This window comes from Rhinolophus hipposideros (assembly GCF_964194185.1).
Source record: "Rhinolophus hipposideros genome assembly, chromosome: 21".
Lineage (NCBI taxonomy): Eukaryota > Metazoa > Chordata > Mammalia > Chiroptera > Rhinolophidae > Rhinolophus > Rhinolophus hipposideros.
The window spans coordinates 33,120,553-33,133,005 of record NC_138067.1 but is presented as its reverse complement, the minus strand read 5'-3'; the positions used below and the strand labels follow the sequence as shown (position 1 = coordinate 33,133,005).

General features: G+C 54.6%; 1 pseudogene across 1 annotated transcript; it reads left to right on the top strand.

Moving 5' to 3' along the window:
• The first annotated feature begins 5,441 nt into the window (after positions 1-5,441).
• LOC308489719 (thyrotropin-releasing hormone receptor-like) lies at positions 5,442-12,226 on the top strand (annotated as a pseudogene). The gene is made up of 4 exons (XR_013995413.1): positions 5,442-5,533; positions 8,039-8,431; positions 9,448-9,871; positions 11,942-12,226. The product of XR_013995413.1 is annotated as a thyrotropin-releasing hormone receptor-like (transcript).
• The last annotated feature ends 227 nt before the right edge of the window (positions 12,227-12,453 follow it).

The window sequence follows — 12,453 nt, the reverse complement described above, 5'->3', positions numbered from 1 at the left end:
CTGGTGCTGGCGGTAACTAAGGGTTTTGGGGGATGGTGAGCAAAGCAGACCTTTCCTCACCCCATCTTCCTCCTCCAGGAAAACTGCTCCTCCTTGGGGCAGACTGCCACCATTCTGCCCACAAATATGAGTGTCTGGCCCACAGTGAAGTTGGATTAACTCAGATGTTTGCCTTATGTTATCTGAATGAATGAATGAATGAGCAAGGGAAGAAATGAAGGCATTAACATAGAGTTGTCATGTGACCCAGCAATGCCACTCCCAGGTATCTAACCCAAGAGAAATGAAACACATGCGCACAAAAACCTGTACACAACTGTTCATAGCCGTATCATTCACAATACCCCAAAGTGGAAACAACCTAGATGTCTGTCAACTGATGATGGATAAATAAAATGTGGTCTATGCGTACAATGGAATATTATTCAGCCATATAAAGGTATGGAGTCCCCTCTCGCTCCCAATCTCTATCATGTGAGGACCCAGGTAAGTGGTGTCTGCAAGCCGGGAAGGCGGCTCTCTCTGGAGCCAGATTCCAATCAAGCCAGCATCCTGATCCTGGAAGTCTAGTTTCTAGAACTGTGAGAAAATAAATTTCTGTTGTTTAAGGCTCCCAGCCTATGGTTTTATTATGGCAGCCTGAGACGACTTACATATTTCATTTACATGAAATATCCAGAAGAGGCAAAACCATTGAGTCAGAAATTAGATTAGTGGTTACCAGAGCTGAAGGAGGGGAAATAGGGAGTAACTGCTAAATGGCGACAAAGTTTCTTTTAGGAGTGATGAAAATATTCTGAAATTAGGCAGTGGTGATGGTTGTACAACTTTGTGAATATACTAAAAACCACTGAATTATGCATTTTAAAAGGGTGAATTTTGTGGCATCTGAATTATACCTTAATAAAACTATTATTTTTCTAAGAAGAAAAGAAATGAAGGGAAACAGGAGAGAAGGGGAGAAAATGCAGGGGGATAGCTGAGAGGAGCTGGGGGTGAAAAAGAGGAAAGGGCTGGGAGAGGTGAGGAGAGGCAAATGGGGCAGGACTCCTGCCCATTACCCATGACTCTACTTCCCAACTGAATCTTGAATTGTCTTCCCTTTTCTCCATCCCCCTTGACTCTGGTTCTAGCTACCACCACTTGCTCTGTCACTGCCCACTGACCCCCACCTTCCCCCAGATACCCAGAGCCATCTTTCTATAATCTTGGGTTTGTTTCAGTCTCACTACTCCAGCCTGAGGCCCCCAAGGGGCTCCCTCTCCACCCAAAAACCAAAGCCTGATGTACCTGCTCTTTATAATCTGGCCCCACCAGCATGGCCTGCCAATCCTCATGTTCCCTCCCTGGCTCTCAACTCGCTCCACACTTTTTCTTTGCACATGCCACTCCCACCTTTCCCTCTCATCTAGCTAACTTTTTTTTTTTTTAAAGGACCCATCAGCTCCAAGTCAAGTAGTTGTTTCAATCTAATTGTGGAGGGCGCAGTTCACACTGGCCCGTGTGGGAATCGAACTGGCAGCCCTGTTGCTCAGAACTCACGCCCTAACCAACTGAGCCATCCGGCCGCCCCAAAGCCCCTGAATCTTATAGCTCCAATGTCTGTCACTTTTCCTCTTGGTTTTCAGTGCTCTGGTACCTTTTCACAGTGTGCCTTGTACTTTTTTATATGATGTTGGACATTGTGAATAAATTATTGTGGGGGCACTGGGATGGCATTTTGTACTCCCAATGAGGGTGAGGCTTTATTCTTACCTGCAGATGATTTCAGAAGATCACTGGGCCTCGGTGAAGCCTTGCTTCTAGGCCTCCCTGTTTCGGAGAGGGTGGTCCATCTTCCTGGCGAGTGGACCTCGTGCCCTGTCGGAGGAAAGCCTGCCCTGTGTGCAAGGCATCCACCTGCACAGACATGACCTACACCCTGTTTCTCCTCGTGCTACATGGCTGCTGAATGTGTGCTCGGCTCCTTATCTTTCAGGTACTCTTTTCTGCTGGTTCTTGCAGTTTTCCTGGCTTGGGCAGCTCAGGGTTGGCCACAACCTCGGAGGATTTGTACTCAGGATTTGGGGCTCCTTTTCTGCAGGGTTTCTCCTCATCTCTGCTGGTTTGGACATCCGTCTGCTTAGTAAGTCTGTGCTGGCTGCTTTTATTTCCCCCAGGCCAGTCGGGGGGCGAGCCCTCGTGGTAAACGGAGTAGGGGAGTTGGTGTGACTTTGTTGTTTCCCTTCTCGCAAGGGTCAGAGCCCCGTCATCCTACCAGTGTTGGCTGCCCTCCAAATACTTTAATATATGCACGTGTATCTTTGTGTTTGTCCGGCTTTTATAATTGTCGTTACCGGGAGGTGGGGGAGTTCAGTACAAGGAATCTGTCTGAAAGCAGCATTTTAGAAGGGTGAATCTGACGGACAAAACGGCAGGGAGGAGGGCTCCAGAGGGCTCTCTCTCACTTGTCCAAATTGGCCCAAACCTAGGGTCAGCCTTTGCTGTTTTCTCAAGCTGCCGCCAGAGGGCGCACCAACCCAGGTGTTCTCGGCAGGCGGGGGCGCTGCGTGGGCCAGGGTGCGGGATCCTGGGGATGGGTGAGTGGGCAAGAGCAGCTGTTGCTTCCGGGTGGGTCCTGCTGTCCTAGTTTCCAGGGCCTGTTAGCCTTTCTCATCCTCAGGTCACAACACGGAAGAACGCCTGGAAGGCGCGGGCAGGGTCAGGCTCCTGGACATTCAAATTCTGTACACCCCCTTCCACTTGCTCAGAGCCACGTGGTGGATGCAGGAAGGCCTCCGCCCCGTTCTGTGAGGGAGTCCCCACTCACATCACAGTCCTACCCAGATACAGAGCGAGGGCGACCGGGGGCGGGGCCCTGCCGTCAGGGAACCCGACACGTCTGGACCCTTTCCCCTGCAGGCTCCTTCCCCCCACCTCGGATGGGCACCCAGAGCCCACCCACGTGGCCTCATTCCCTCTCTCAAGACACCCAGGGGCGACCCTCGAACCTGGCCCAGTGGTGGCTCCCTACCCTTGCCTCTCCGACAGGGTTCTCGCCCCTACCACCCCACATCCTACCTCCCCCCACCCTCCCGCGTTGGGTGAAGGATTCCTAGGACCTCCTAGGACCTCTGCGCCTGAGACTCGGAGTTTTTGCTGTTTCTGCCGCCCCAGACGACGCACCGCCCATCCGCAGCACACGTAGGACCCCTGCCGGCTGGTTTGGGTGAGTGAGTGGACGGATGTCAGTTCAGTTCCCACCCGCGGCCTTCAGCAAGGGCCTGGGAGTTCTTCCCGCAGCGACACTTTACGGCATCTCTTTGGCATATGTGAATTGCCAGCATTGGGGTCGTTATTAAGTAAAATAAGGGTGACTTGCACGTCAGCACCGCGATACCATGACAGTCAATCTGATAACCGAGACAGCTACTAAGTGACCCACGGGCAGAGAGGGTACAGCTCGTGGAGACACTGGACAAAGGGATGATTCGCTTCCTGGGCAGCACGCTGCGAGATTTCATCCTGCTACTCAGAACAGGGTGCAACTTAATGAATTGATTACTTCTGGAATTTTCCATGGAACATTTTTGGACCACGGGTAAGTGAAACTGTGAACAGCAAAACTGTGGATAATGGGGGACGACTGTACTTCTCTACGACATCCATTTTTAACAGCATGAGACACAGCACCATCCTTACCACTCTGTGGACACTTAAGTTGTCAGCAAGTTATCTTACTATGAACAAAAGCTACATAACTGTGCTTTACAGTTGTGCCAGGTGCCACTGAGGTTCCTCTGCTGCTGTGGGTGGTTGAGGGGTGGGCACTGCTGACTCCAGGAGGAGCTCGCAGAAAGTGGGGACATGAGAAAATCTGTGAAATGTGGTCTGTCCATAGGTGAGTTAGTGGGCGTGAGAACTCAAGGCAGAGTGAAAACACTTTCCACATAGGAGCTGGGCAGTGATGCAATTGCTGCACTGGCCATCTCTCTCCTGTGAAGGAGGAACTCCTCCACCCAAGATCAAGGGAGAAGGGAATGGAGTAGAGGAAGGGCCCAGCATGAGGCTGAAGATACAGGTTCCTGTCCCAGTTCTTCTGCTTCTAGATGAGCTTCCTCCTCTATCAAGGGGGCAAAATAATGAGGTTCCTAGTCTTCAGCCTGCTGTGAGGATTGGCTGAGGTAGTCCCCACATAGACAGCATGGTGCCTGCATGTAAAAGGGCTCACTGAATCTCAGTCGTCATTGCCAGTTTCAATCATTATTGCTGTTAGCTGTGTGACTCTGGGCAAACCGCTTTCCTTCTCTGGACCTCCGTTTTCTCTTCCATATGATGAGGGTCTTGGCGTGGATGGCTTTGTAGCTCCGTTCCATACAATTGGATTCCGTTCTCTCTCAAGGCCACCAGAGTCTGCGGCTTCTTCTGGAATGTTGCATGGAAGGTAGCAGGGTGGTTTCAGCACCAGAGTGGAGGACAGCAGCTCAGGAGCTGTCCATGGGGCTGAATTCACGAGAGGACCTCCTGGAGGAGAGGGCAGCAGAGGTGTGGGCAGTGGGCTGGGGGTGGCAGCAGTGGATGGTGAGAGATGGAGAAAGCCACCACCCAATGGGCACAACGGAGCCTTGCATGTGACTATGGCTTGTGGAGTTGCAGCCTTCCCAGAATTCCTGGCAGCCCCAGTGGGGATCTGGGTGCAGTGTTTGGGGGTATTACGGATCACAGCCTGGCACATATATCATCTCCTCTGCGACCCTTTTTTCTTCCCTTTAGGCCCTCTCCCCTCACCTCATCTCTGTGGTCCCATGTTCAGCCGGATCCTCTTCCCAAGAGGAGTGCGAACCGTGCCCCTCGTGGAGTGCACAGCAGCAAGCCCCAGTCTCAGCAAGAAGGGTCTTGGGTACCCCTGCCCCCCCAAAGCTGCAGAACTGGGACCCCAGTTCTACTCCTTCACTTGAGCCAGCCACTTCCCCTTCTGAGCCTCAGTTTCCCCTCTGGCACGTGCTACAGGAGATGCTCAGCAAGTGTGTCCTCCTTCGCTTTCCAGGTCACTGTGAAAGGCCCTCAGGGGGGTGGCCACCACACCAGAGTCACCTCCAGATTCCACATAGTGGGGCATCCCCAGTTAACCCCAGCCTGGTGTCTCACAGAGAAGGGGACTGGTCCCTGCCCTCCCCTCTGGTCTCTGCCTCCTCCTGACAAGCTGCTGTTAAAGGCTCAGCTTGCTAGTGGGATGGGGGAGGGTGTCTTTCCCTGCCTGATGAATCCCTGGAGAGCCCACGTTCAAGTCCTGGGAGGGGAGGCAGTGGGTTTGGGCTTTCTTCTCACAGGTCTCCCTGCTGGGCAAGCTGCATCAGCCATGCAGGGGGAGGGGAAGGGACATAAGAGAGCAGGGAGAAGTTGGGGGGGCTGTGTGTCTGCGCATATGTGTGTGTGCACGGCACTGCAGCCTGCAGGATGAGAAGCCTTCGTCCGTGGACTGGCTGAGGTGTGGGATCGGTTCCCCTGTCTTTCCTGGAAGAAGGAGGAAGAAGGCACCAAGGCTCTTTGCGGGGTAAGTTCTTAGTGCCTGCAGGTTTCTCCTGGGGGCTGGGCTGGGAGACAGTGGTCCTGGCTGCCCACCTGGTGGAATGTTCTGTGGAGAAGGGTCGGTGTGCAGACAGAAGAGGGAGGGATGGAGGGGGCCCCACTGAGATGCCGAGGCGGCAGGGGTGGCTGCAGGGGGGGCTTGCACATCTGGAAGGTCTGCTGTGAGAACTCTGGGTTCAGTCCCAGGGTGGCCAGCCTCTGCAGCTGGAAGGGAAGTGAGGCCTCTGGGGAGTCGCAGTGCTGTGCTGGCATCCTGGGGTCCTCATCTCCTCAGCCAAGCAGAAAGGGGGGCTCATTTTCAGGAGAGTGAAGGGCCTGGGGTGTAGGTAGGCATCTGTGACTTTAGGGGTGTAATGTGTGCTCTGAACTTGTGCACGTGGGCCTAGGAGAGTGAACGGCGTGTGGGTGTGTGTATATTTACAGTACATACCTGCGCTGTGGGGTGTGAGAGAGCTTCTGTTGTGTGTTTAATATGTATGGGTGCGCTTGGGTCCCTGGATTTTGGATATAGGGTGTGTGCGTCGGTGAGTGCAAGTGTGCGTCCATGGAGAAGTGTGCACTGCACATGTGTGTGTTGAGGTCTGGTGTGTATGTGTGTGGTCATGTGTGTCGGGTATGTGTGGAGGGGAGTTTGGGTTCATGTGTGCTTTTGCGTGTCCGTGTGCTCATGTATCTGTGTTTCTGTGTACTGGTGTACGTGGGGGAGAGTTATAGGATCTGTGTGCAGCATATGTCTGTACGCATATGTGTGTGAATATGGTGTGACTGTTGCATGTGTGAGAATATGTGCATGTTTGCATGTGTGAGCCAGGGTGTGTTGTGCATGTAGATTATGTCACGTGTATGCAGGTGTGTTGCAGGTATATTGTGTGCATGGGTGCACAGGTGTTATGTGCATGTGTGCTGCATGTATGTTGTGTGCAGCATATGCGTGCAGGCATGTGTTGCGGGTCTGATGCATGCGTGCATTGTGTGTGCGTAGGTGTTATGTGTATGTGTATGTTTATGTTGCATGTGTGTGGGCAGGTGTGTGGGAAGCATGCTCTGGACCACCACTTCTCTCCCAGCACTGCCCAATTCTGTGCCCTGGTCTCTGCCCTGTCGGGGCTGCAGTGGAGGCTGTAGGGATGGTAAGGGCTGTTGGTCACTCGGGCTGGGCAGGCGTGGATGGACCACCTGGCCCGGAAACCGGCTCTGCACAGAGGAGCATCTGCTGCCCGCTCCAGGTCATCGTGGGGGTCGGCCTGGCTGGTGGGGAGGCAGGGTGGGGCTGCTGTGGGCCAGCTCCGCACACTCCTGGCTTCCAACACCAAGTCGGGGCTCTGAGGGGAGCTCACATGTGTTAAAGGGCAGAGGTACGTGTGTGGTGTATGTATGGGTATTGTGTGTATGTGGTGTGAGTGTTGTGTGTGGCATGTGTATGTGCTGTGCGTGGTGTGTTTCGTATGTATATAAGTGTTATCTATTGTGTGGTGTGCTGTGTGTTTGATGTATGTGTGGTGAGTGTGATGTGTGGTGTGAGTGTGTGGTGTGTGTGTGTCCTGTGCCCTCACCTGTTTGCCCAAGTCCCAGCTTTGACTTCACTCATTGAATAGATGATTCTGTGGCTCTATCAGTTTACAATAAAACCTCTTCGGCTGTCATTCTCAGGAGTATGAGAAGGGGGGACACCTCCGAGCAATGACATGTGGAAAGGGGTCTGTGGATCTGTTTCCAGACTGAGGTGGAGCAAGGGTCTGCATGGTCAAGGCCTGGGGGCCTTGGCTGCTGGCTCTGTTCATTGGCTGCTGGCTCTGTTCCCAGGAAACTGAGCCTGGGCACCCACTAACCCTGGGTGTGTCGATCTTACTCACTCCCTACAGCACAGGAGATGTTCGCCAGCCTGTTACCAGCTACTGTTATTACCCCCACTGACAGATGGGGAAATCGAGGCTCAGGGAGATTAAAGCCTTAATATTAACATTAAATAACAGACACTAAACCTTCACCAAGCTCCACGCCCAGAACTTTTCATGCCTTGCCATTTTGCAAGAATCTCACCAAATCCCTGAAAAGTAGGTACTTCTATTCTCCCCATTTCACAGATGAGCTCATTGAAGTCTAGAGATGCTGTGTGACTTCCTAATGACAGAGGGCAGCTGATAGCACTCACATTGAGTTGGGCCAAGGGCTCGACATACATGTTGCCTGGTTAAACCCCCTCAGTCTTGTATGTCAGGTAGGAGTGTTATCTGTAGTTACATACCAGGAAACTGAGGCTTGCAGAGGGGTGTGACTCACTAATAATATTAATGGCAGAGGCCAGAACATGCATTCCCTCTTCTATCCCCTTGCCCGGCCTAGCAGATAACCTCACTAGCACATGTCCCTGGGGGCATGGCTCATAAGAGAGGCAGGTGTTTACTGGGTCCTGCAAATACCCCACTGATGTTGGATGCCTCCTGGAGGTTCCTCTTCTTGTTCCCTCCAGCACCTGGTCAGCCACCATGGAAAATGGGAGCAAGCTGGATAACTCTAACAATGTGTCGCTGGTGCGCGGGGCCGCCGTCCTGGGCTCGATGGAGTACAGGATGGTCTCAGTCTTCCTGGTGCTCCTGGTGTGCATGGTGGGCATTGTGGGCAATACCATGGTGGCCCTGGTGGTGCTGTCCACACGGGACATGCACACACCCACCAACTGCTACCTAGTCAGCCTGGCACTGGCTGACCTCATTGTGCTGGTGGCCACGGGGCTGCCCAATGTCTCCGACAGCTTGGCTGGGCAGTGGGTCTATGGGCATGCCGGCTGCCTGGGTATCACCTACTTGCAGTACCTGGGCATCAATGTTTCCTCCTGCTCCATCCTGGCATTCACCGTGGAGAGGTAGGTACCCCCAGCCTTCCTCTTGCATGCTATTTCCTTCACCACAAAGCAATACAGCCATGATTTCCTGGTTGCGATTCTTGGTAAACTGAGGCTCAGTTGAGTGGAGAGGGAGCTGGGGTGGGACTCTGGAAGAACGTGGCACTGGGGACAGGCACTAGGAAGTAGGGTTCTCATCTCAACTCTGTTGCTAACTCACTGTGGAATGCCAAGGCAATCCCCGCATTCCTCTGGGTCTTGGTTTCCCATCTGGAAAGTGGACATCTGGACCGGACAATCTCTTGGATCTCTTCCAGTTCTGATTTTAAGAATATGGACTCTGAAGTTCATTGAATGGGTTCAAATCCAGCTCTGCCACAGCCTAGATGCAGAGCCTTGGGCAAGTTGGCCAAGGGCCACACAGAATCAGGACATAACCGAGGCCTTCTGACATACAGATGCTGGTCTGGTCCTAGCTCTCCGCACCTGTACCCACCTGGGGTCCAGTGGCCTCCATCTCCTGGCCACGTGCATAGACCTGGTGACCTGGGTGTTGCAGGGTGGAGGGTGTAGGCTGTGACTACGAGGGGCACACAGTATTGTTGGCTGCTTCAGTCAGCATCCTTTGGAGGTGGGCAACCGGAAATCCACTGGGACTGGTGCATGGCCAAAGGCTTTGAAGGGCACCGTGGTCCCTGGGCTGCAGCAGATGCAGCTGTACCTGGTGAGCCTCAGGGAGAAACATCCTTGAGAGGTGAGTACCCACTCGCCCTTCCCCTTTAAGACTGGCTCTCTTTGCTCTGCCAGCACCCCTGGCTGCTTCAGGATGGCCAACTGGCTCCCCAAATCTTCATGGCCTTCAAGTTCTTCCCATGAAAGGACCAGCTCAACCGTCGCGTCCCCATTCCAGTTTCCCCAGATAGGGAATCTGATTGGCTAACCTGGGTCAGATGTCCCCATGTGGTCCAATCGCACACTGGTGGGTGGGTCATGTGACCCCACTGGCCCAGGGGTAACTGGGTGACCTGTGGTTGCAGATACATCGCCATCTGCCATCCGATGTGGGCACAGACCGTGTGCACCATGGCCCGGGCCAAGCAAATCATCGCGGGCGTCTGGGGGAGCACGTCCATCTACTGCCTGCTCTGGCTCTTCCTGGTGGACCTCAACATCAGCGAGAGCCAGGGCCTGGAGTGTGGCTACAAGAAGTCCCCTAGCCTCTACCTGCCCATCTACCTGCTGGACTTCACTGTGTTCTTCATCATGCCCCTGCTGGTGACCACCTTCCTCTATGTGCTCATTGGGACACTCTTGTTCTGGAGCTCCAGGTCCCACCTGACCCACCATGGGGGCAGCGAGGCCTGGCCGGAGTGAGGAACCGAGGGAGATCCCCATGGGCCAGGTGGGGGCAAGGTGGGCAGCTGCCCCAGGCCCAAAAGCTTCCCATCTTCCAGGAAGCAGGTAATGAAGGTCTCCTCCAGGTTTGGGTGGGGGTGGCAGGTGACGTGTTGGAGGGTGGGAGGAATTGGTACACAGAGAGAGGCAGAGAGAGAGAGGACGCAAGCTCAGCATTTGTTCATTCATTCAGCAAGTGTCTACCAAGCACCTACTATGTGCCAGTCATGGTTCTAGGTGCTGGGACACAGGGGAGAACATGACAAGATAGACATCCACCTGGCTGGGGCTCATGGCAGGTGGAAACACACCGTGAGTACCAAAGATACACAGAAGACTGTCAGAGGAAAGATTGCAAATGAGGAAAAAAATGAAGCGGGGAGGAGAGGGAGTTTAGGGGCAAGTTGGGAAAGGCCTCACTGTGACGTGACAACTGAATAAAGATCTGAAGTTGGCAAAGGAGCACACAAAGCAAATATCCACGCCAAGCATTCCAGGTGGGGGAAGCAGGCAGCACACAGGCCTGAGGCAGGAGAATGCCTGGCGCTGGGAACCAGCAAGGGTGGGGGACGGGGAGGGACCTGGGGGCTGGGAGTGCTTGGCTCTGACCAAAAGGAGTAGGGACAAAAGTCTGGGGCATTCTGAGTGGAGGGGCAGCCTCTGCCTCAGGTTTCAGCAGGATCCCCACACGTTCCGAGTCTGAGACAGGCGTTTACAGGCTTCCACGTGTAACCACGATGGGCTCTCAGAAAGACTGAGGCAAGGAGAGACCTGAGCAGAGAGGGCACCTATGAATGAGCAACAGAGATGCTAGTGGAGGGAGGGAGGGAGGGTTGGAGAGGGTGGGAGGCGGAGAGAGACAGGGAGCGAAAGAGACAGAGACAGGGAGAGATAGCGAGAGAGAAAGGGATGGAGACAGAGAGAATAGAGCCAGGTGCACTGGCAGTGGCAAAGGCCTTTGCTCACAGGTGGGGTGGAGCATGGCCCCAGACACAAAGCTATGAACACACAGAAAGTCAAAGCTCCTGGGGCAGAGAGAGTGATGACTTTATGGGTGCCCCCTTCCTCATCATACTTGGGAGGAGACCGCTATTCTCCTGGTGCTACACGTGGGAAAGGGAGGCTCTCAGGGGCCACACAACTAGGAAACGGGGAGCTGGGATCAAATTTAGGCCTGCCTGCTCCAGCACCCACACTCACCTGCTGCCTCTGCACCCTGGAGGCAGCGGCAGGGAGGTGCCAGGATTAGAGCAAATGAGGGGACATCCAAAGACCTCCCCTCTGCTCTGGGGCACCCAGGAAGCTCCCTGCATGGGTGAGGCTGGTGGCTGCCCCTCTGAGGTGGCCAGGACACATGCCCCTTCCCCTTCCCAATGACACCACCTCCCTCAGACATGGGCACAAAGAAGCCCTGATCCTAACAGACTGTCCTTGGGCTGTAAAACCCCTGTGCCCTCCCGTCTCCCTGACAGGTTTGTTTTTGGGGGTCTGGCGATGCACTCCTGGGCTGAAAGAACAGAACAGTGTCCCACCCAAAGGGACATGGCTGTAGAGCCATCAGACTGCCACGGGCGCAGATGGGCTGCAGAAGAAGCTGGGTCATGGGTGGCATGTGCTGTGGGAGCCCTCAGATCTCTGAGCCTCCACTTCCTCACCCACAGAGCAGAGGTGATAATAGCACCTGCCTGAGGTGGGAAGAACCCAGGGCAGGGGCGAGGGGGGTGTCAGCCACTACTGCATCTGTCTGGGGGCCTCGCTGCAGCGTCAGGGCTCTGAGGCCCTGCTCCAGGCATCCAACGTTTGCTTGGCGGGAATCTGAGAGGTCTGGGGGCAGGGTGCACTTGGGGGGCTCAGGGAAGTTACTGTTTACCACCCTATGTGGAACTATTTCAGGATCGTATCAACAGACCCAGCTTCAAATGTCAGCCCCGGGATGCGGCATAGGAAGTGTTTATTAGCACAATGGCCAGCGCACGTGCAGGGATTAAGTTGTTACTTTAGTCACACTCTCATCACTTACTCAGCAAACACTTCCTGAGGCAGCAGCCATGGCTGCACCTTCCTGTGGCCTTTGTTCAGCCACCAGCCATGGGTATGCTGGGCCCCAGTGGCTTTCCCTCTCCCGCTTTCCTGCAGGTCACCAAGATGCTGGTGGTGGCTGTGCTGTTCTTTGCTGTCCTGTGTGGATGCCCTACCGCACGCTAGTTCTGCTCAACTCCTTTGCGGCCCGGCCTTTCCTGGACCCCTGGGTCCTTCTCTTCTGCCGCACCTGTGTCTATACAAACAGTGCCATCAACCCCATCATCTACAGCCTCATGTCCCAGAAGTTCCAGGTGGCCTTCAGGCAGCTGTGCAGGTGCGGGGCAGAGGGGCCCCAGAGGCACGCAACCCAGCTATGAGGTGGTCCGAGAGACGCCTCAGGAGACGCAGACCCGCAGGAGCGAGGTCACCAGCCCTCAGGCAGCTGCGCCCCTACCCCAGCCATAGGAGCCATATTTCAGCACGGTCTGAGGGGTGTCCTGCTGCTGCCCAGCGCCTCCCTGCCTCCCTCCCTCTGTCTCCACTCCCTCCGTCTGCTTACTGCTATGTCCTGCAGGTGTCTGCCCTGTCCGCTGTGGCTGGTAGGGCCAGAAGAGGGGCACACATCC